This window comes from Oryctolagus cuniculus, chromosome 10 (genome assembly GCF_051225735.1).
Source record: "Oryctolagus cuniculus isolate XC-2025 breed Fujian yellow rabbit chromosome 10, ASM5122573v1, whole genome shotgun sequence".
In the NCBI taxonomy this organism is placed as follows: domain Eukaryota; kingdom Metazoa; phylum Chordata; class Mammalia; order Lagomorpha; family Leporidae; genus Oryctolagus; species Oryctolagus cuniculus.
The window spans coordinates 77,567,038-77,590,252 of NC_142876.1; the positions used below are offsets into that span (position 1 = coordinate 77,567,038).

Sequence of the window (23,215 nt, forward strand, 5' to 3'; positions counted from 1 at the left end):
GCACAGCAGACATTTTTGTGACCTAGGTCATATGAAGGAAATAATTAAACCACACGCCTATTACCTTTTTCACAAAGTAAAAACTAAAACTGGCGGTAAAAAGTAAAAACTCTAGCCTCTCTCTGCTTACCCACCTGTGAAGACTGAAATCATAGTACCATTCTGCACCATCTACATGATGGTGATCCTATAAAATTGGACTTGAAATTGGCCCTAAAATATTCCTATTACCTAGGGATGCAGCTGTCATTAACACTGTAGTGCCACATTACAAGACTCATGTGTTTGTGGGTAATCATGATGATGTAAACAAACTAATGTACTGCCAATCTTATAATACCAGAACAAATACAATTATATAAGAACATAGAGTATTTCATGTAATCATAGTAAATGATTGTTACTAGTTTATGTATTTACTATACTATATGTTAGTCATTATTTAGAGTATATTCCTAACTTATTGAAGAATGTTTACTGTAAAAGATTACCACATCCACCTGCGGCAGCCTGATCCATCTTGTGTCTACCATCACCTCGACTTAATCAAGAGGCTGCACCCAAAGGGTTGACCTATACCATCTAGGTTTACCTAGGATGGTCACACAATGGAATCAACTGATGACAGACTTCTCAGATTATACCCCTGTTGTTAAGCAACCCACGACTGTATTTACTTTCACTGTGGTGAAGATTAACAAGAGTGTAAGCAGAGTGCTTAGCCAAAGTGGTTCATACCAAGTAAGCACTCAATGGTTGCTATGACTCAAGAAGCAACAGGAGAGAAATGCAGAGAGGTTTTGGGATGAGGGTAGCATTCTGAGACAGCATTAGTAAAAAGAACTGAACAGTGAGAGGTAACTGTTTGCCTGGGCTTACACTATACTACACTGTCACATAACAAATAACTTGGGACAGTCTCTGGCCTAGAAATACTTCCACTTAAGTCCTCCCTTTATTTTAAGGAGAAACTTCTCAATACTGCTTTTCCATCCATTCACAAAACTGCCTATTTCATTTTTTAAAATATAAAGAAAATACTTCAACTTAAAGAAAAGCAGAGTATAGTTTTATATTTATGTAAATATATATTTATAGTTTGATGAGCAAGAAGACATATATATATATATATGTGTGTATATATATATGCACTTACTCCAAAAATTCTTTTGACCCCACCAAGATTTCCAATCCATTAGTCCTACTAACTTTCTACCGTCCTCCATCCTTTTGGTATTTCCCTTCAGTATCCAGTTTAGATTATTGTACCTAATAATCACAATCACTTCCTAACACACATTTGACTCTAGTCCCTCTTGGGCTTCAATGTACTCGGAAAAAAAAAAATCCACTTCACTAGTGAAATGCAACTCCCACTAAATCTGTGCCTACACAAAATGGGGAAAGAAATAAAGTAAAAGAAAAATGCATCATACTGGATAGCCTTAAGTACACTATTATGTTACCAGACAATGAGACTTCCCTAGTCTATTCACTTGCAGGTTTCTAAATGATTTCCTCTTTTCATCCCATCCTCACTCTGGATCCTCAATGACCTTGCTTCTGGTTTCACTTTAAAACTGGGCCAGTACTGTGGCTCAGAGGGATAAAGCCCCAGCCTGTGGCTCGGGCATCCCGTGTGGGCGCTGGTTCCTATTCCAGCTGCTCCTCTTCCAATCCAGCTCTTTGCTGTGGCCTGGGGAGGCAGTAGAGGATGGCCCAAGTCCTTGGGCCCCTGCAACTGTGGGAGATCTGGAGGAGATTCCTGGCTCCTGGCTTCGGATCAGCTCAGCTCTGATCGTTACGGTCATTTGGGGAGTGTACCAACAGAATGGAAGACCTCTCTCTCTCTCTGGCTCTACCTCTCTGTAACTCTTTCAAATAAATAAAATAATTCTTTAAAAAAAAAAGAGATCAGATCATTAAAAAAATAATACTACTAAAGCAATGGAAAGGGAATTTCCAGAGTCTCACCAATTACTCCCTAGCATGTACATATACACACACTGAATTCCTATCTGTTACTGCAGAAGAACTGTCCATAAGTCCATCTCCTTACATACCACATTTGTTCACCTACTCAAGAGCATCACCTGAGTAAAGCTCCCCTTTATCTTATCAATCGCATCCGTATCAGCTTTTCACTCACTAATGGATCATTCCTTCTCCAAACCTGTTATTTCTCCCATCTTAAAAAAATGTTTACTTCACTTACTCTCCTAGTTTCCACATCATTTATTTGCTATCCTTAAAGTAAAATTCCTAAGAAGTTATTGCTCTCCCATTATCTCTCAAAACCACTCCAGTCAAGCTTCCAACCCCTCCAATAAAACTAATCTGTTTTACAAAAAATTTATTTGAAAGGCAGAGTTAGAGAGAGGTAAAGGGAAGAAGGGAGGGAGGGAGGGAGAGAGATGGAGTCTTTCATGCACTGGTTCACTCCCAAGATGGCCACAACGGCCGGAGCTGCTCTGATCCGAAGCCAGAAGCTTCTTCTGGATCTCCCACTCTGGTGCAGGGGCCCAGGTACTTGGACCATCTTCTACCGCTTTCCCAGGCCATAGCAGATTAGAAGGGAAGTGCAGCAGCTGGGACTCGAACCAGTGCCCATATGGTATGCCAGCACTGCAGGCAGCAGCTCTACACCACAGCACCAGCCCTACTAATTTGCTTTTATGCAGTCACCAATGAACTCCCACCTCATTTTCATAGCCTATCAGGAGTCTTTCACATAGCTATCACTTCATTATTTTCCTGGGTTTTATTTGATCTCACTGGTCTTTATTGCTCTTTTCCTTTTCTGGTTTCCCAAACTGCTTCAAGTTGGAGAATGCAGTAGCTCAGCCTATCCCTTCTCTGTACACACTTGGTGATCTTATCAAGTCTGGAGACATTCTTTTAAACAAGATTTACTTTATTTATTTGAAAGTCAGAGAGAGAAGAGATACATAAAGATCTTTCGTCTGCTGATTCACTCCCCAAATGGCCGCAATTGGTGGGGCTAGGCCAAGCCAAAGCCAGGAGCTTCTTCCAGATCTCTCACATTAGATGCAACAACCCAAGCGCTTGAGCCATCTGCTGCTGCTTTACCAGGCACATAAGCAAGGTGCTGTTTTGGAAGTGGGGCAGCTGGGACTCGAACCTGTGCCCATATGAGATGTTACCATCTCAGGCAGCTGCTTTACATGCCATGGCCACAACACGGTCCCCAGAGCCAGGATTTCAAGCTAGGCATTTTGGCTTCAGAATCCATACTCTTAATACATCACAACAACTAATTATATGAATAGTATGAGGGTGGAGAAAGAGTTAGTGCAAACAAGCACCTGTAAGTTTCTCTGAGGTTAAAAGACAGACATGAAAAAAATCTAAGTGCCTTCAGGGAGCTCACAATCTAAATAAAAATAAATAACACAGCCATATATATACTTACACACATACATACACACATATGTATATAGGATGGTGATGAAAGTAATAATAAAATAGTGGGCTAAGTCACACCTAACTCAAGAGTCAAGGAAGGTTTTCCAAAAGAGAATGTCCTTAGCATCTAACTTAAAAGATGAACACAGGGGCTGATGATGTGGCTTAGTGGGTCAAGCTGCCACCTGTGACTCCGGCATCCCATATGGGTGCTGGTTCAAGTCCTGGCTGCTCCACTTCCACTTCAGATCCGTGCTAACGTGCCTAGGAAGACGACCCAAAAGTCCTGAGGCTCCTGAACCCACATGGGAGACCAGGAAGAAGCTCCTGGATCTTGGCTTCTACCTGGTCCAGCCTTGGCCGTTGAGGCCATTTGGGAAGTTAACCTGCGGGTGGAAGATCTCTAAGTATTTCTTTCTCTTTAAATCTGCCTTTCAAATAAATAAAATAGATATTTTAAAAGACAAAAAGATGAATACAAAGAAAAAGAAAGGTCTTTGTCAAAAAGAGGGAAAAGTCACAGGATGAGGAAACATGATTCCCAGAGAATTGAAAAGTTTAGGAGAGAAAAAAAACATAGGGAGCAAATGGGGGAATAGCAAGATTAATTAGACACATATCTTACGTTTCATAAACACCCTGAGTTTTAACTTGGGCAAGAGAGAGGAATCGAAAAGAATAAAGAATTTAATAATTTTGGGCCAGCACTGTGGCACAGCGGGTTAATGCCCTGGCCTGAAGCACCGGCATCCCTTTTGGATGCCAGTTCGAGTTCTGGCTGCTCCACTTCCGATCCAGCTTTCTGCTATGGCCTGGGAAAGCAGTAGAAGATGGCCCAAGTCCTTGGGCCCCTGCACCCACATGGGAGACCCGGAAGACACTCCTGGCTCCTGGCTTCAGATCGGCGCAGCTCAGGCCGTTGAGGCCAATTGGGGAGCGAACCATCAGATGGAAGACCGACCTCTCTCTGCCTCTCCTCTGTGTAACTCTTTCAAATATATAAATCTTTTTTAAAAATAATTTTAATAATGAGAAAAACATCTATTTATATTGTAGCCTGTAGTCTATTAATAGCACAGATTAGGCAGACTAGAAAAGACAAGCAAAACTACAGTTAGGGTAACTTTTCAGAAATCATCATATAGAAACTCAAGCAAGATGAAAATAATGAATCATACCTACAGAACCACAACCCAATATTCTGTGAAATTTCATGTCCATTCCCACTAGTACTGCTCTATTACCAGTTTTTTGTTTTTTTTTTTTTCCCATTCCTTCTAGCTTAAATACTCTCAACATCTCCTGGGTGATTTCTCTAACTAACTTAAATTACACTCAATTTCCTCATGATAAAGCTCTGATTTATCCTTCTTCTGCTCAAAATTGTTCAATAGCTTCAAAGGTCTTTCTAAACACAAAAAGCTATACATTAGCAAGACACTTCCTGATCGATCCTAAATCTTCCTCCATAGTCCTACACTTATTCCTGACAATTCCTTTGCTCATTGCTCCCTGAGCTGAAGTATCTCTGTGCCAAGAAACAATCGCTAATCCTCATCAGAAATCAAAGTTTTTCACTTACTGCTCTCAACGCACTTTGTTCAGTTCTTCCTCAAATCAAGTATTATATTCTGCCTCAGACCATAATCACTAGTTGTCTTTTTTCCTCTTATAAGATCAGGTTCCATGATGCTAAAAATCATACACCAGAGCTGAACTTCTCTTTTGGAAAGAAACTATATTTGTAATAAACACATCCTCGGCCGGCGCCGCGGCTCAACAGGCTAATTCTCCACCTAGCAGCACCGGCACACCGAGTTCTAGTCCCGGTCGGGGCGCCGGATTCTGTCCCGGTTGCCCCTTCCAGGCCAGCTCTCTGCTGTGGCCCGGGAAGGCAGTGGAGGATGGCCCAAGTCCTTGGGCCCTGCACCCCATGGGAGACCAGGAGAAGCACCTGGCGGATCAGCGCGGTGCGCCGGCTGCAGCGGCCATTGGAGAGTGAACCAACGGCAAAAGGAAGATCTTTCTCTCTCTCTCTCTCTCTCTCAGAGTCTCTCTCTCTCTCACTATCCACTCTGCCTGTCAAAAAAAAAAAAAACAAAAAAAAAACAAAAAAAAAACAAAAACAAAAAACACATCCTCAAGAATTACAAGCATTTCCGGAATTCAAAGATTTTTTTTTTTAAGAACATTAACTGTCTCATGATAATATAAATAGGATTCAAGAAATCCATGGAGAAATAAAATTGAAAGAAAATGTCAAAATTCTTAAACTAAAAAAAAAAACAAAACAAAACACACACACCACCATGGTGGGGGGGGATGGTGTTCTGGTGTAGCAGGTTAAGCCACCATCTTCAATGTTGGCATCCCATATGAGTGTCAGCTTGAGTGCCAGCTCCTCCACTTCCAATTCAGCTCCCTGCTAATGCACCTGGGAAAAGTGGCAGAAGACGAACCAAGGGCTTGTGCTCCTGCCATCCATAATGGAGATCTGTATGAAGCTCCTGGTTTTAGCCTGGCCCAGCTCTGGCCATTGCAACCATTTTGGAAGTCAATCAGCATATGGAAGATATCTCTCTCTCTCTCTCTTTCTCTCTCTCTCTCTCTCTGTTTCCCTCCCTTCCTCCCTCCCTTTCTGCCTTTTAAGTAAATATGTGAAATACAAAGAGTAAATAAAGATTTTAAAGTAAATATTTAAAAAAAAGTGCTAAGTTTATTTAGATACTTAGAGATCAGGTGACTTCTCACTGATCTAAGTTGTGGTTATGATCTTCTCAAATTTTAAGACAATAATTTTAATATATTTACCTGTATTATGAATTGATGGAACTATTCATGCATCTATGCTAATGACAGCACATGCCAATGAACTGGTTCCTTAGCACAGGATTACCACTTTCTTAGAAAGGGACCTAAAGGATGAACTTCCAGTGGTTAGCTGTTTCTCCACCTATACCACATGTCCCCTTAGAAAAAGTAAATGAATCCTGGGGTAGGTCAGTGGGATATTCTTGTGTAGAAATGTGAAATATATGAAAGACAAAGAGTCACTCACTATAGCATATCAGCCCTTCTGTTCTGGCAACAAACTGAAGAACAACTCTAACAACAACTGCTGCTGAGTCTGAGGTGCCCCATCCTCACATCCTCAGGTTGGTAGTATAGCTCAACTCTTGATTCTAAGTATGAGCTCAATATCCCTCTGATAAATTTTCCTTTCCCTCCTTTTCTCGTTTTCTTTAAGGCTTACATAAATCATAATCAGCGTGGTACCTGCAAGCAAAAATGTTTGAAATTAATCTGATGTGTTCAAAAGCCCAAACACTCCTTTAGGATTAAATCTTGAAGGCTCTAACTTCTAGCAGAAATCCAAGATATTGGTGGGAAAATCTCTTTTTTGGACTTCCAAATTATAATTTGAAAGTTTGTTTTAACATTTACAATGCTGTGATACCAGTAAATTAACTCAAGTCTGAGTAGACATTCCCAAATGAGCCATTTAAGCATTCAGTCTAGTAAACTACCCAATATCTAAAAGTTCCCAAAGGTATTCATAAGATTTGCAGTACCCCTCTAGCACGAAAATGCCGTGTCCTTATACACACTGACAGATCATTGCCAAAAGTCACTATTATTTTCCTTCTTTATTAGAACTTCACTCCTTGGGGCGAGCATTGTGCTGTAGCAGGTAAAGCTGCTGCCTATATCTCATTCATGCGGACACAGGTTTGTGTCTTGACCACTCTACTTCCAGTCCAGTTCCCAGTTAATGGCCTAGGAAAGCAGCAGGAGATGGCCCAAGTGTTTGGGCCGCTGCCACCTATGTGGGAAACTGGGATGAAGCTCCTGGCTTTGGCCTGGCAGTGTTGGCCATTGCAGCCATTTGTGGGGTAAACCAGCAGATGGAAGATCTCTGTCTCTCTGTAACCAACTTTCAAAGTAAATAAATTTTTTAAAAAAAATCTTTACTGGGGACAGCACTGTGGCACAGTAGGCTTAAGCCTCCACCTGCGGCACTGATTCAAGTCCCAGCTGCTCCTCTTCTGATCCAGCTCTCTGCTATGGCCTGGGAAAGCAGCGGAAGAAGGCCCATGTTCTTGGGCCCCTGCACCCACGTGGAAGACCCGGAAGAAGCTCCTGGCTTCGGGTCGGCCTACCTCTGCCACTGCAGCCATTTGGAAAGTAAATTAGTGGATGGGAAGACCTTTCTCTCAGTCTCTCCCTCCAGCTATAACTCCACCTCTCAAATAAATAAATAAAATCTTTAAAAAATAAAAAATGTTGGGCCGGTGCCGCGGCTCAATAGGCTAATCCTCCGCCTGCGGCGCCAGCACACCAGGTTCTAGTCCCTGTCGGGGTGCCGGATTCTGTCCCGGTTGCCCCTCTTCCAGGCCAGCTCTCTGCTGTGGCCCGGGAGTGCAGTGGAGGATGGCCCAAGTGCTTGGGCCCTGCACCCGCATGGGAGACTAGGAGAAGCACCTGGCTCCTGGCTTCGGATCAGCGCGGTGCGCCAGCTGCAGCGTGCCGGCCACAGCGGCCATTGGAGGGTGAACCAGCAGAAAAAAAAGGAAGACCTTTCTTTCTGTCTCTCTCACTGTTCACTCTGCCTGTCAAAAAATAAAAATAAAAAATGTTTACCACACTAATAGAAATTTCCAAAAACACATCTTCATAAAGCAATCCACAACAGAAATTTAATCAGTATGGATGTATACTAACTGCATAACATATGTCCACCCCCAACTTGCCACCACCAAATACTTATGTTGAGGTCCCAAACCCCAACTTGATAGTATTTAGGGTTGGGGTTTTTTGGAGGTAATTAGGTCATATGAGGCCATGAACATGAGCCCTCATGATGACATCTGTGTCCTCAGAGAAAGATATTTCCCAAGTACCTATATAGGTAGTCTGGATCTCTAGCTTCCAGAACTGTGAAAAACATTTCTATTAAGTCACCCAATCAAAAGTATTTTGTTGTAGCAATCCAAGCAAAGACACCTAATCTGTTTATTGAACCAGCAGTAACATAGACACAAAAGAATTTTAATGATCAAGCAAGGGGTAAACATTGCTGCATAGTAGGTTACTGTCTCCAATAGCAGCATCCCATATGGAAGCCAGTTCAAATAAATCCTGCCTGTTTCATTTCCAATCCAGCTCCCCTGCTGATGTGCCTGGGAAAACAGCGGAAGATGGTCCAAGTGCTTGGGACCCTTGTACCCACATGGGAGACCCAGAAGCAGCGTCAGGCCCCTGGCTTCTGTGTGGCACAACTCCAGCTGTTGTGGCCATTTGAAGGGTGAACCTGTGGATGGAAACTCTATCTAACTCTGCCTTTCAAATAAATGAAAAAAAAAAAAAAAAGATCAAACCACCAAATTATGCCTTCTGGCATGGCTGCTGGGCACAGTGGCTAAGGCACTGCTTGGGGCACTCACATGGTGAGTTTGACTTTGAGTGCCAGCTCTGTTTCAAATTCCTGTTTCCTGCTAATGAGCACTCTGGGAGGCAGTTGGCTGGAGATGGCTCAAGCAGCTGGGTCCCTGTCGCCTATGTGGTAGACCCAGAACGAGTCCCAGGTTCCTGGCTTCACACCAGCCCAACCTGACTATGGTAGATGAAGATCTCCATTTGTTTGTCTCTTCCTGTCTCTCAAATAAATAATAAATATATTTTTAAGGAATTATGCCTTCTGGGGGCGGTTTTGTTAAGCTGCCACCTGCAACATCAGCCACCCTATCAGAGTGCCTGGGATTAAATCCCATATGGGCGCCGGTTCAAGTTCCCGCTGCTCCTCCTCCAATCCAACTCTCTGCTATGGCCTGGGAAAGCAGTAGAAGATGGCCCAAATCCTTGGGCCCCTGCACCCACATAGGAGACCCGGAAGAAGCTCCTGGCTCCTGGCTTTGGACTGGCGCAGCTCTGACCGTTGCAACCTCTGTCTGTAACTCTACTTTCAAATAAATAAATGAAATCTTAAAAAAAAAAAAAAAAAAAGACAAGGTGAAGTTGCTCCTGAGTAAGAACAACTGAGGCAATGACTAAGGTACTATCAGAGTTAACAGCAGCATATTAACCAAACTAGCAAATAACTTGGAAAACTATAGAGTGACAGCAAAAAAGACTGGAAAGGTTAAAAAAAAAAAGCATCCAGATTAAGAAAGAATTTTAAAGACTAAGCCAGTATTTTTCTCACAAACACTATAAAAACAGAATAACTAGGAATGCCACACAAAAGGGTATCAAAGAGAACAAGGCAGAGTGACTACACATCCTAGTCTACCCATAATCACTCCAGTCTACGTGGGTACACCAGATGTCCCATTCAGTTTGCCATCTGTACCACACAAAAAAGAAAATGGCATAAACAGCTGCATTAGACCATGCTGGTATGGTGGATTCTCGACTCTACTTCCAACTTCTTCCAGGCAGACATCTGAAAGATAACAGAAATAACCCATCTCTTTCTTTCACCCTTTCCAGACTCAACAAGACCCAACCTCACCCTTTCAAGGACAGCACGCAGGGATCTCCAGGGGCCTAGCTCCTCAGGGTCCTGACTGGAGACAGTAGTAGTCAACACTACTGCTACTAAACAGGCACTGGTGTAACAGCCAATTGTGACAGGTTGTGACTTGTTAAGACCCACAGAGCTGCCATACCTGCCATACTACTAACAGGCATATGTCATAGGAAATTTCGAAGTAGGTTTATGAGGGTATTTCAAAACGTTCATGAAAAACGGAATTCAAGGGTGTTTATTTTGGTGTAAACACACGCATATAAGGGATCTTTAAAACATTCACAAGAGTTTGGTGTAGTTGTTAGGACACTACTTAAAAACACACACATCCCATATCATAGTTCCCAAGTTCAATTCCCATCTCCATTCCCAGTTCCAGATATTGGAAGGCAATGGTGATAGTCACTTATTCGGGAGACTTGGACCAAGTTCCCAGCTTCCCCTTTGCCTAGTGCTGACTATTGTGGGCATTTATGGAGTAAGTCAACAGTTGGGAGATCTCTGTCCATCGGTCTCTTCTTCTCTCTAATAATGCTTAAAAAGCTCATGAAAATACATTTTATGAAAAACTTTCAAATTTTTTGGGGGGTTGCTGCTGTTGGTGTAGTGGGTTAAGCTGCAGCCTGCAGTGCTGTCAACCCATAGTTGGCGTCCTGGCCACTCCACTTCAAATCCAGCTCTCTGCTAATGTGCAGGGGAAAGCAGAAGATGGCCCAAGTGTCTGGAACCCTGCAGGCACATGGGAGACCTCGAAGAAGCTCCTGGCTTCAGCCTGGCAAAGCCCTTGGGGAGTGAACAGTGGATGGAGGATTTCTCTCTCTCTCTCTCTAACTCTACCTTTCAAATAAATCTTAAAAAACAAAAATACCTTTGAATTCCGTTTCCCCACTAACTTTCTGAAGTACCTATGTACAACATGGTGACTCTAGTTAGTAAGATAAAGATGTTTTCTTGAAAATTCCTGAGTAGATTCAAGTGCTTTCATCACCCAAAAAGGAGTAGATATGCAAGGTTATACATGTGAATTGGCTTGATTTAGCCATTCCATAATGTCTATTTCAAAGCAATATGTTGTACATGGTACTTTTGCCAATTTAAACACCAAAGAAATTAAGATAGCTGAAAAACAGAGAAAGAGAAAGCAAATGAGAAGAGTGTGCCTAAGCAGGATTTAGTGACAGTATTAAAGCACTGTTCAAGTTAGAACTTCATGGCAAGCAGTTGTTGAAAGTTCTCTTGAGGCCAGCGCTGTGATGCAGCAGGTTAAATAAAGCCCTGGCCTAAAGCACCGGCATCCCATACGAGAGCCGGTTCTACTCCCAGATGTTCCTCTTCCTATTCAGCTCTCTGCCGTGGCCTGGGAAAGCAGTAGAGGATGGCCCAAGTCCTTGGGCCCCTGCACCCACGTGGGAGACCCAGAGGAAGCTTCTGGCTTCGGATCAGAGCAGTTCCAGGCCACCGCGGCCATCTGGGGAGAGAACCAGCAATGGAAGACCTCTCTCTCTGACTCTACCTCTCTCTGTAACTCTTTCAAATAAAATAAAATAAATCTTTAAAAAAAAAGTTCTCTTAAGAATTCCAACTAATAAATGATAATGACTGAGAATACTATCACTTTAAAATCTCAAACAAGATGTAGGAAGTAATAAAAAGATTTAGCAAAAAAAAAAAAATCTGAAAAAGGAACTTCTACCTTCATAAATGAGTTAGATAGAAAATTACAAATAATGGGCTAGCGCTGTGGCACAGCGGGTTAACCCCCTGGCCTGAAGCGCCGGCATTCCGTATGAGTGCTGGTTCTAGTCCTGGCTGCTCCTCTTCCAATCCAACTCTCTGCTGTGGCCTGGGAAAGCAGTAGAAAATGGCCCAAGTCCTTGGGCCCCTGCACCCATGTGGGAGACCTGGAAGAAGCTCCTGGCTCCTGGCTTCAGGTTGGTGCAGCTCCAACTGTTGCAGCCATCTGGGTAGTGAACCACCGGATGGAAGACCTCTCTTGTGGGGAGCAACTCCGACTAGACTGTTACTGGAATTAAGACTTATTCTATGCATCTGCTCTCCCACAATATGGCGCTGAGAAGGGAGAAACAGCTTCTACACAGCTGCCTCCAGTTCAACCAATAAACTGTAGGACTTACTCCTGATTGGAGGAGAGCAGCGTACTCGGCGTGTGGGTAGCAGAGTTGGGATTGGTGGAAGAGGACTATAAAGGAGGAGAAAGACAACATGCACAAGGAACATCTATCTGAAGGAACACCTGAGCAGCCCCCAAGAGAGCCAGCAGGCGGTGTGCCGCTCCCCTGCGGAAGTGGGGAAAGTGGCTATGGGGAACCGCCCTTCCATGGAGGTGGAAGGGTCAGTAGCCAACCCGGGAAGAACCAGCAGCAAACCCGGGGAGGGCCGAGCAGACAAAAGAACAGCGCAGGGTCCTGTGTTGTTCCTCCACGAAGACGGGGAGCGACACTCTCTCTCTCTCTGTAACTCTTTCAAATAAATAAAATAAATCAAAGAAAATTACAAATAGCAATAAACACGTGGAAGATGGCTGGCACAAAATAAAACAAAGCAACTGAAATAAAGCGTTTTCATTTATCAGATTTAAAAGCTGAATAATGGTTGGTGTTGACAAGATTATAGATATAACTTTCATACACCGCTGACAAAAGCATTTACTGAAAAAATTTTTTGGAAAGCTGCCTGGCAGTTTCTGTCAGATAGTAATGTACATAATATTCAACCCATAAATAAATTCCATTCTTGTATCTGTATCAAAATTTAAGTATGCTCACTTAAGCATCATTTAAATTGTTGGTAGTGAGTTGGTTAGTAAACAGCCTAACAGACCAACAAAGACATGTTAAATAAAGGAACACCCAGGACAACACAGGTAAATTTTTATGTTTTGAGAAGAAATGATATCTAAATACAGCATGTAGCATAAGGCAAAAGTTTGATGCCAAATGTGTTTTAAAGAAGGATTAATATACTGCACTTAAATATGCATAGAACTACAAAGAACAAGAAACAGATAACAATATAGTTTTTTGGGAGTATTTTTCTGTAAAATTTTAATGAAGCAATTATCTAAAGCAGAATTAATTTCAGTAATCTTTCTAAAAATGGTTTTCATTTTTTTATGTGCTTGAAAGAGGGGAGGAAGGAGGAGAGGGAGGGAAGGAGAGAGTTGTGTCTGTGTCCATCCCCCCCCCCCCCCCAGCTTCACTTGCCAAATGGCCACAACAACCAGGGCTGAGTCAGGCCTATGCCAGGAGCCTGGAGCTTAGTCTGGGTCTCCCATGCAGGTAGCAGGGACCCAAGCACTTGAGCCATCATCTGCTGCTCCACAAGGCATATTACCAAGAAGCTGGATTAGAAGTGGAGCAGCTGGGATGCTAGCATATCAAATGGCAGCTTAACCTGCTGTGTCACATCAGTCCCTAATTTCAGCAATCTTTGTACATGAATTTTTTTCACAGTTGGGCATGAGAAAAATTATTTAGTTCATGTGATACATTACACACAAAGGGGAGTTCTCATCAAAATCTTCAGCTGAAATGTAAATACAAATAGAAAAACCACGTGCCTGTATTAGGGTAATCTCCATATTTGAGTATTTAACTATGAAAGACTAAGTTTTAAAACAAATGTTTTAAATTTACCTCTTGCCCCCCCTACCCACCTACTATTTTATCAGAAAACATGGTTAGAGTAATTAGGATGGTAAAACCAAAGGAAACAGAATTAACAGAAAAACTGATAACAAAAATAAGGTGAACCCTCTAATAGGAACAAGCGGAGCAAGGCTTAAAGAAGTACCAGACAAGAAAGAGAATTTGTCTTGCAACACCACTATGAAATAGAAAATCTCAAATTAACCAACCATAGTGACTAGGAAAAAAGAAAAATTCCACATTCCACTTTCCAAAAGCTGTTCCATACAGAAGCACTACTATACAAAGGCCTTAGAAAAGATTAAAGAACCACTTAGGACAAAAATGGTTATCACCTCAAAAGTCATCATGAACAGCAACCCTAAACAAAAAAAAAAAAGAAAAGAAAAAGACAAAACGGGCTCCCAATGTTTTGGTGATCCTATAAGACTGCCTGTCTGGCCCATGCAGGAGGCTGGCCTGACTGCTGGCAGGCAGCAAGAGCCCCAGGCACATTTCCCCCACCCCTGCCAATCAAGTAAACTGCTCCCCGGTGTGGCCCAGGCCCATCTGGAAGGCTACCCAAGTTACTTGACTTTGAAGCTGATTGGAGAAGCATGGCGGCACAAATGTTGGCTTCATCCTATAGAATCAGTATTGCCCTGAATTAGTTACACTCCCTCTGCTTGCCCTTTAAAAAGTGTGCTTGGTCTTTAATAAAGCAGATATGTTCACCGAAACTTGTCTCTGGTGCTGCTTGTCAAAGATTGCAGTCGCCACACCATACACAGGCCCTGTGGGTTGAACCCACACCAATGGATAGAGTCCCTTTCATATGCTAACTTTGAAATACAAATATTTCCTCTCACTCTCTGCTTCTCCTCTCTGTGTAACTCTGACTTTCAAATAAATAAATAAATCTTTAAAAAAAGAAGAAGAAATTAAAAAAAAAGAAATACAAATATTTTACTGTTGGTTATTTTACTGCACCTCTAAGAAATGCCCAATAGTGCAAAATTACAAATGCCATCTGTAAGACCTCTTACATCCTTTCAAATACTTGTATAGCAAGACTCAAAATGTACTTTCTCCAGTTTCATTACCTATAAATGGAACTATTACCACCCACCTCCAAATACTGCTGTAAGGATAAGATTCTGATTGAGAGTAACATATCTAAAGAATGAGCCATCAAAGGAGGTACCTTTCTCTGAAGGGAGAACTTCCACTTTGATTATGGCCTTATCTAAAGGTGGGAGTTTGTGAACTCAAGAAGCTTCCATAGCCTTGGCAGCTCATGACAAGAGCTTTGGGGGATTACTGACATCATAAATAAGAGTGTCAATTGTTAAATCAACAACAGGAGTCACTGTGTACTTACTGCCCGTGTAGCATCTCTGCCCTTAATGTATTGTACTATACGAATTAACGGTAAAACTAGTCTTCAAATAGAACTCTATACTTCAAATAGAACTCTATACTTTGTGTGGGTGCAAACCGTTGAAATCTTTACTTAGTATACACTAAGTTGATTTTCTGTATATAAAGATAATTAAAAATTAATCTCAATGAAGAATGGGATGAGAAAGAGTAGGAGATGGGATGGGTGGGAGGGTGGTTGGGGGGATCACTATAATCCTAAAGTTGTACTTTCGAAATTTATATTTATTAAATAAAAATTTTCTTAAAAAAAGAGTAGCGTATCTAAGATGCATATATTAAAGAAAAAGCTAGACTCACATATTTCAAGCTAAAATACATTTACCAGTCTATTTACCTGCAAATTTATAGCTGTATAAAAATTACAATTACTAAATATTTTTAGCCACTGGAAAATAATCAAGACTACAAATCACATATCTTATTGATCTTTCATGTAAATATTGCCTAACAGTTTTTCTTGTGTCACACAAATCACTACACTTAACCTCCCTATACTTGTCACAACCCCTCTTCCCAACCATATGATATGACATCAGTAAGTTGTATCATGCAGTACTACAAAAAAAAGATGACTGGAGAGGTACATGGGGTGAGGCCTAAGCAAGCAACTGGAAAACCTCAGAAATAATGGTGACAAATAGATTCCTACACCTAAAGCACAGCTTCAAATTCTAATGGTGGCTTGGAAAGAATTCTGAGACTGCTACAGTAAGGAAGGAGAAAAAAAAAAACTCAACAAGGGACAAAGGCATATAAAGCATGAGTTATCAGAGAATCTGAAGTCAGAATGCCCGAATAAAAGTCCAGGTTCACCATTGACCAGACGAACAATCCTGGACAAATTATGTAGGCTTTGTAAGTCTTAGTTGCCACATTTTTAAAGATTTATTTATTTATTTGAAAGGCAGAGTGAGAGAGAGAGAGAGAGATCTCCTCCATAGCTGTTTCACTCCCCTAATGGCCACAAAAGCCAGAGCTGGGCCAATCCAAACCCAAGAGCCAAGAACCAAGAGCCACTTTCTGAGTCTACCACTTGGGTGCAGGGCCCCAAGCACTTGGGCCATCCTCCGTTGCTTTCCCAAGATTCAGGGGACTGGATCTGAAGTGGAGCAGCTGGGATTCGAACCTGTGCCCATATGGGATGCCAGCACTGAAGGCAGAGGCTTAGCCTAATATGCCACGGAGTTGCCACATTTTTTAAAAGGAGCGTTATCGGGGCCAGCGCTGTGGCCCAGTGGGTTAACGCCCTGGCCTGCATCCCATATGGGTGCCACTTCAAGACCTAGCTGCTCCACTTCCCATCCAGCTCTCTGCTATGACCTGGGAAAGCAGCAGAAGATGGCCCAAGTACTTGGTTCCCTGCACCCACAGGGGAGACCCAGAAGAAGCTCCTGGCTTCGGAATGGCACAGCTCCGGCCATTACGGCCTACTGGGGAGTGAACCATTGGATGGAAGACCTCTCTCTGCCTCTCCTCTCTCCGTGTAATTCTGACTTTCAAATAAATACATAAATCTTTAAAAAATAAATAAATAAAAGGAGAGTTAGCTACCTTCAGAGAAAAGGGTAAAAATTAGGGTATGCACATGAAACATTTGATAATGTCTGGCACAAAATACATGTTCATGAAATATTTGCCTATTAGGAAAAAAAGGGAACAGTAACAACCCAAAGCAGAAATTATTGTGTGGAACTTAGTCCACTGAAAACAAAGACCAAGGCCAGCATGCGGTGTAGCGGGTAAAGTCGCTGCCTGCTAACAGCCTAGGGAAAGTAGTGGAAGATGGCCTAAATGCTTAGGCCCCTGCCACCCATGTGAGAGTCCTGGAAGAAACTCCTGGCTCCTGGATTCTGCCTGGGCCAGAGCTGGCCATTGCAGACATCTGGGGAGTGAACCAGTGGATCAAAGATCTCTCACTTTCTCTCTCTACCTCTGACCTTCAAATAAATAAATAAATCGTTAAAAAAAAAAAAAAAAGACAAAGACAAACCACAATTCCAGGTTGACATCATCTTAAAAATCAAAGGCTCTAGGCTAGGTAGAAATGCAGAGAAGCACTAAATAAAAGGAAAAATAACATTAGAATAACAAAAGGGTCAAAAAAAATGGCCACACACACCCCCAGCCTAGATAAATCATGGGAAGATAGGAAAAACAAATAAGAATAAAAAACAAAACAAACAAACAAACAAAAACCAAGATATTGCATGTCCAAGGAAGCCTAAGTCAGATCTGGTTACAGGAAAGAATGGGGGCTGAAAATAACAGGAGTTGGGGGAGGGAGCAGCAGAAACAAAGTTTTGGCAAACCAAATGAATGGCTAGCTATTCAAGAGTATAAATGTGGATGAGACTTGGGGAATTATTATTAGGTCGGAACCACCGTACCCAGTCAATGTTTTTATTCTGAAGACTCAATTTCAGTAAACTACAAAACTGTTAGGCACCAAAACTGGTAGCACATGTTATCTTTTACTAATTTTCATTTTTCTTGCAACGGTGTATAAAGAAAGTAATCCGAGATTTGTTGAATGCATTTCACAAAAACATTGTAAACTATGTAGTGTCACCCTCATTTTCAACCAGAAAGCAGAAGACTTGGGTAACTTATTCCACCATGGTCATTCAAATAGATTATAATGAAAGTAAAATTTTAACCACTACCATTTCTTAAGCTACACTCAAACTGATGATAAACACAGAGGAAAAAGATCCTGGCAAACACAACTATAAACGGCTCTTCACTCTACCACAAAGCCTCTCTATAAAGCTTTTCAGTTTTCCTTGATAACAAAAAAGTCCTACTTGCATTACCACACAGTTCCACATTCTTAAAAAGATTTTATTTATTTCAAAGGCAGGTCAACAGAAAAAGAGAGAGAGAAAGAGAAAGTCGAGACTGAGATTTCCATATTCCATCTGCTAGCTTACTCCCCAAATGGTGGCAACAGCCAGATCTGGAACAGATCAAAGTCAAGAGCCATGAATGCCATCAGAGTAACTGGATCATCATCCACTGTTTTTTTCAGGTGTATTTGCAGGAAACGGATCAGAAATGGAGCAGTAAGGACTAGCTAGCTTAACCTGCTGGGCCACAACACCAGCCCCAGAGGCCACATTTTTCACATTCACTGAGGGCACTATTATTTTGCATTACTAATTCAAGACTTAGCTAGTATTCACTTCACAGTCAATGGTGCAAGTTCCCCAATACAAAAGTGTCAGGTAACAGATTACATGCTTTCAAAGGCACATGTAAGTAAACAGCTAACATTCTTCCCTTCAAGGTCTATACTTCAGTCACTGATTAAAGTTTTCTGCTATTGATGCTGATACTTATTTTAGGTTGAGAGACACACACAGACTCACTCACCCCAATATTAAACTACAGTATCAGAAAAGTAAAAGACCCACCATCTACAGAGCAGAGGGAAAGCACAGTAATGTGTGGACTATAAATTCCTTTTCTTTCTTTCTTTTCTTTTTTTTTTTTTTTTTTTAACAGGCAGAGTGGACAGTGAGAGAAAGACAGAGAGAAAGGTCTTCCTTTGCCGTTGGTTCACCCTCCAACAGCCGCTGTGGCCAGCGCACCATGCTGATCCGAAGCCAGGAGCCAGGTGATTCTCCTGGTTTCCCATGGGGTGCAGGGCCCAAGGACTTGGGTCATCCTCCACTGCACTCCCGGGCCACAGCAGAGAGCTGGACTGGAAGAGGAGCAACCGGGGACAGAACCCGGCACCCAGACCGGGACTAGAACCCGGGGTGCCGGCGCTGCAGGCGGAGGATTAGCCTATTGAGCCACGGCACCGGCCAAATTCCTTATCTTCTTAATAATGAGACATACTGATGCAATATGAGTTCTTTGACAGGCTTCCAGGAATAGTCCATAAACATTATGAACCCATACATTCACTGGCAGACACAAAGCAGATCTCTGCACACAGATAAAAACCACACTAGTACAACATACAGGTTACAGTAAGATAGGCAATTTGGAAACCTCTTTGTGGCTCTAATGAGTTTAGATGTATCACTGATTGGTCTTTCTCATCTAAGTCCTAAGAACTGATACTCTTTTTTTTTTCTTTTTGACAGGCAGAGTTAGAGAGAGACAGAGAAAGGTCTTGCTTTTCAGTTGGTTCACCCCCAAAATGGCCACTATGGCCGGCGCGCTGCACCAATCTGAAACCAGGAGCCAGGTGCTTCCTTCGGGTCTCCCATGTGGGTGCAGGGCCCAAGCACTTGGGCCATCCTCCACTGCCTTCCCAGGCCACAGCAGAGAGCTAGACTGGAAGAGGGGCAACCGGGACAGAATCCGGCACCCCAACTGGGACTAGAACCCGGGTGCTGGCGCCACAGGCAGAGGATTAGCCTAGTGAGCTGCAGCGCCAGCCAACTCTTTTTTCAAAACTATCTCCAAGCCATTCATCTATCCAACATAGTCCCAATTAACATCTCCAACATCACCAGATGCTACCAACACCATGCCCCATTTCCAACCCCTAATCATTGCTGTTACATAAACCTCCCCAGACAACTAGTGCTACAACATAACAGATGCCTGTAAGTTTTTAAAGCTGAAAGGAACTTTGGAGGGGCTGCCACCTGCAGTGCTGGCATCCCATGTGGGCGCCGGTTCAAGGCCCGGCTGCTCCACTTGCGATCCAGTGCTCTGCTATGGCCTGGCAAAGCAGTGGAGTATATGGCTCAGGTCCTTGAGCTTCTGCACCCGCATGGGAGACCCAAAGGAAGCTCCTGGCTCCTGGCTTAGGATCAGCGCAGCTCCAGCTGTTGTGGCCAGTTGGGGAGTGAGGCAGCGGATGGATGGAAGACCCCTCTCTCTCTGTAACACTTTTAAGTAAAATAAGTAAATTTTTAAAAACAAAAACAAAAAAAGAAAGGAATCTTGGAGATCACGTTGCTCATTCCTGAGGAAACTGGCCCACAGTAATTTAAGTGAATTAAATCACTGAAACTAGTAGCTTCCACCTGGAGGGCACTTACTATGTGCCAGTCACTATGTGAAAGTCTCTATAAACTCAATTCCACAATACTCCACACTTTACACATCAGGAACTAAGTGTGACAAAGAATTCCACCTTTGTCACAGTTGGGAATTCAAACCCATGTCAGTCCTGTGCTCTCTCTACTCTCAAATCAGAGCTTGTTCTGAAACACTTAAATGCCTCAAACTTGGGCAGTTTTTGTTTTTTGTTTTTTTTTTTTTTTGAGCCAAATTCTTTCTTTCATGCCTTGTACATAGGCAATTCAAATTTACTTCCTTCCCCACCTTTACTACCTATGTACTTTATTCTAATCCTCACAAAGCTGAGGCAAGCTATTAGGTAAACAAGTTATAAGGTAAAAATTTTCAAGTGAGGAAATAAGCTCATAAGTAATTTCACACATAGAAGCAGCTAAGCTACATTCAGAAGTCAAGTCATGCGCCTGTCTTTCAGGTATGAATTACCACACCATCACATACTAAACTCACATGAAATTACAGAATTCGCTAACTACTAGTAAAAATCTGGACTGAACATGGAAAACATGAGCTCACTAGGGTGCCTGAAAGAATAAAAACTTGTGGCTGGCGCCGCTGCTCACTAGGCTAATCCTCCGCCTTGCAGCGCCGGCACACCAGGTTATAGTCCCGGTCGGGGCACCGGATTCTGTCCCGGTTGCCCCTCTTCCAGGCCAGCTCTCTGCTGTGGCCCGGGAGTGCAGTGGAGGATGGCCCAAGTACTTGGGCCCTGCACCCCATGGGAGACCAGAAGCACCTGGCTCCTGCCATCGGATCAGCGCGGTGCGCCGGCCGCAACATGCCAGCTGCGGCGGCCACTGGAGGGTGAACCAACGGCAAAGGAAGACCTGTCTGTCTGTCTCTCTCACTGTCCACTCTGAAAAAAAAAAAAAAAAAAAAAAAAAGAATTAAAAAAAAAAGAATAAAAACTTGCAAAATTAACTCTATAATAAAAAAACAAAATTGGCATGCATAGCTTCCAATACATCATTTAATACTGTGCAGTACACAAGACCCTTCAGGGTTGTAAGCTTGATGTGATGAAAAAATGACAATCATAATCTTTATGGCATGCTTTACTCACTACACTTACTAAAATACTGAGAAACAAAAGTATATTTATCCAACTAATATTTACTAAATATCTGTTTATTTTATATACCACAGTGATAATAATACATGGGAGGGTTTTAGGTGGCACGTGGATAATATTATATATTTGATTATTTATAGACTGTAGAGTAATTAAGAAAAATATAGCTACTATAGCAAACCAATGGCTTCATTTCTCTCAAGGTTAGAATTAGAAGCCAACGGGGCCAACGCTGTGGTGTAACGGGTAAAGCCACCTCCTGCAGAGCAGGCATCCCATATGGGCGTCGGTTTGAGTCCCGGCTGCTCCACTTCCAATCCAGCCCTCTGCTGTGGCCTGGGAAAGCAGAAGATGACCCAAGTCCTTGGGCCCCTGCACCCACGTGGGAGACCCGGTAGAAGCTCCTGACTCCTGGCTTCAGATCAGCGCAGCTCTGGCCATTGCGGCCAATTGGGGAGTGAACCAACGGATGGAAGACCTCTCTCTCTCTCTCTCTCTCTCTCTCTCTCTCTCTCTCTCTCTCTCTCTGCCTCTCCTTCTCTCTCTCTCTGTAGCTCTTTCAAATAAATAAATAAATCTTTAAGAAAAAAAAAAAGAATTAGGAGTCAAGTGACTAACATAGTGGTTAAAATGCCAGTGAGTGACCACATAACATATCAGAGTGCCTGTGTTCAAGTCCCTATACCACCTTGGATTCCAGTTTCCTGCTAATATGCACTGGGAAAGTGCAGATGACTGTTCAAGTACTTGGATCTCTGCCACCTGCCTGGGAGAACTGGACTCAGTCCTTAGCTTTGGCCCAGCCCAACTCCAGCTGTTTTGGGCATTTGCGGAGTGAAGCAGCAGACAGGAGCTCTAATTAATATAGCAGTTACAACTCTAGCGAATGTTAAGTCAAGGCTATTAATCTTTATCTGTAAAATTTTCCCCATTAAAAATAATCTGAAGAGGCCAGAGTTGCAACGCAGTGCGTTGAGAAGCTGTCTGCAAAGTCAGCATCCCACATGAACACCAGTTTGAGTCTCCAGAGCTCCTCTTCCAGTCCAGTGCCCTAATGCACCTGGGAAAGAAGTGGAGGATAGCCCAAATGCTTTGGCCCCTGCCACCCACATGAAAGACAAGGACAGAGTCCCTGGCTCCTGGCTCTGGCTTTCCTCTAGCTGCTGCAGCCATTTGAGGAGTGACGATCTCTCTCTTGCTATCACTCTGCCTTTCAAATAATTGTTTTTTAAAAAGGAAATAGTATGTTAGACCAACAAAATACTCTCAAGAAACTGCAGAAGGATCTAATAGCCTCATGGGCTTAAGAAGATTTCGTTTGTAATTGTAAAGGTCTTAGCTTAGTTGGTAACTACTTTCTATAAATTGACTTCTAGTCTCTTATTAGTATATCAAAATAAGGTAAATGCGAGGAACTTCACTGCAAGGAGTAAAAAAAAAGCAGACTCAACAATAAACTAACAATTGTTGAGCACTTACTCAGCATTTACCAAGCACTGTGCTAAGTTTTCTATATATTACCTGCCTACACTTTATTATCCCTGTTTTTCAAATGAGGAAACTAACCTATTCAGAGTATAAAAATTGTGTGGATGTCATATTACTTGGTACATAGTTTAAGTATTGTTTCACTGAGTTATACCATATATAATGACAACACATCCTTCTTTCCTGATGTTCTATAATCAGTCACGAATCCCTCACTTTGTGATTTTAATATGCTGTTTCAAAAAAATAGTATATAGGCCGGCGCCGCGGCTCACTAGGCTAATTCTCCGCCTTGCGGCACTGGCACACCGGCATCTAGTCCCGGTCGGGGCGCCGGATTCTGTCCCGGTTGCCCCTCTTCCAGGCCAGCTCTCTGCTGTGGCCCGGGAGTGCAGTGGAGGATGGCCCAAGTGCTTGGGCCCTGCACCCCATGGGAGACTAGGATAAGTACCTGGCTCCTGGCTTCGGATCAGCGCGGTGCGCCGGCCGCAGTGCGCCAGCCATGGCTGCCATTGGAGGGTGAACCAACGGCAAAAAGGAAGACCTTTCTCTCTGTCTCTCTCACTG

At 42.7% G+C, this 23,215-nt stretch overlaps 1 protein-coding gene across 9 annotated transcripts in view; it reads right to left on the reverse strand.

Annotated features, from left to right (window-relative positions):
• PPP4R2 (protein phosphatase 4 regulatory subunit 2) overlaps positions 1–23,215 on the reverse strand; it is a 62,460-nt gene that overhangs the window by 33,169 nt on the left and 6,076 nt on the right. The gene's annotated exons all lie outside the window — the stretch shown is intronic.